Genomic DNA, 2,077 nt, shown 5'->3' with positions numbered 1-2,077 from the left:
GCAGCAGCAGCAGCAGCAGCAGCAGCAGAATAAAGGTCTGTGTTACTGAGGGAGGTCATCCTCTGATTACCTTGTACCTGCTGTACCCCTTGTACCCAGCTTTAAATGCATGTATGACAAAATCAGCATTGCTGGAAAGAGCTTAAATGTCAACATTTTCCTAATAATGAATCCTTGTAATTTTAGGCTCCAGAAATATTGTGAAAGTTGAGCCCTGAGGCAATTGCACAGATGCTTTACTAATAGTTGGTTTGGGGTTTTGTTCTTCTGTTTTGTTGTTTTTTCCTTCTTTTTTTGAAAAGTAGCTTTTATGAGCCATGATTTTAATTTACTTTTCTTTCTTTGTGTATTTTACAAGTCTAAATGACAGTTCGTAGCTCCTGTAGTGTAACCACTTAATTTTACCCCATGCAGATGTGTTCTGGATCATATTTCATAAATCATCGTGTTGATACAATGGTGATATGTGCGACATTTTCCTGAGGTTCTAACTAAACATCTCATCCAAACTCCATTGACAGTAATATGAGTCATTCTACAGACTTCTTTTCTACAAATAGTATCCTATAAAGATGCTGCATTTCAAAATTTAGGAAGGAGTAACAAAATTTTATGATTTCTTATGTTTTGGTGTATTTTTTATGCATTGGTATTGAGTAATATGGAGAAGATATCTGGAATTGAATTTAGTGCATTTTTTTGAATCATGTATCAATCAAGAGAAGATTATTTCTTACTAAAGTGTGCTAAGATGTCCTAATCCATAATTTTAAATAAGTTTTTATTCAGAAAAATACAAAAAATGCACATTCTGCTTTTTTTTCCCAAAAAACACCCCTGTTGCCATATTTCGCGTGACTAATTTCAGGTTTAACATTGCAGTAGTTTTCAGTGGAAAAAAAATATGGTTAAAATCTGTCATCCAAGAGGATTCAGCTATGCAATTGATGGTGCTTCTGTGAGACCTCTTAGTATCTGCCGATGCTGGGCTATTAGTGAGAGTCTGCAAATAGGGCTAGGGAACAGAAGAGAGATGGTCTCTGTACTGCAGAACAATGGCTTTTTAAAATGTGGGCTGTTGTCACAAGGGAGTGACCAACAGTGCTTTTACAAGGCTACTTGACTTTTGCATATCCGTTGCTGGATGTCATAATCTGAAATCACAGCATTGTTCAGCAGCCTAATCCTCTTTGTTCTCCTCTAATTTTGCAAGCCCTCAGGCTTTCTCTGATTTCTGAAGTAAAGTACTCACACTTGAAACACATCTTTGTTTGCCTTGTTCTTTTTTCTTCTTTTATATGAAACGTTTTTCTCTGGCTCAGTTGAATTTTGTGTCACAGCTATTTAAATAAAAATAGGCACAGACAAAGAGAGAACAAACACAAAATAAAACTGTATTAAAAAGCTTTCTTCTGTGAAATACAACATTTTTTAGCACAGATCAATATGTTTTCCAAAAGAGCCAGTCGAAGTCAAGCTGGAGAAAGAATATACTGTTTTAAATGGACATGCAAGAAAACATAGAACCCAGATTTAAGCTTCAAAGCTTGAAATTTAAAAATCTTCCTATCCAAGTGTTTTATTCTGTTTGTTCTAAAGACAAAGCAGTAGTTTTGGAAAAGGTTTTATCGGAAATGTTTCTGTGAGATCTGTAGTGGCTCAAATGATGTAATGAAATTTAGATTTTATTGAAAATACAGCACTTTGACATTATTTCAAAGCCATCTATCCTAAGATTTCATTTTAGCTAAAAGTTGGCATGATACAGAAAAGCTTGTAGCTTTTTCATGGTTTTTTGTACATTTTAAACTGTACTGTATATACTTTGATCCCTTAGCAGTACCTGTATATATAAATCAAGTAATGAATTTGTCTGTAATAAATATTGCCAACACAGTTAAAATAAACCCCATAGGCTCGCTGAAAGAGATATGTATTTACCAGTTTCTGAAGACATTACCTGTAGGAGTGAAGGCTGATTCTACAGACTGTGACAATGCATGGAATATAGTAGTAACAGTATTATTTCCTTCCTAGTGTAGTTTAGGTGCACTGGTGACCCATGTAATTATATATA

The sequence above is a fragment of the Antrostomus carolinensis genome, unplaced genomic scaffold (assembly GCF_000700745.2).
Source record: "Antrostomus carolinensis isolate BGI_N321 unplaced genomic scaffold, ASM70074v2 scaffold4410, whole genome shotgun sequence".
Lineage (NCBI taxonomy): Eukaryota > Metazoa > Chordata > Aves > Caprimulgiformes > Caprimulgidae > Antrostomus > Antrostomus carolinensis.
Note: the sequence above shows the minus strand (reverse complement) of the source record.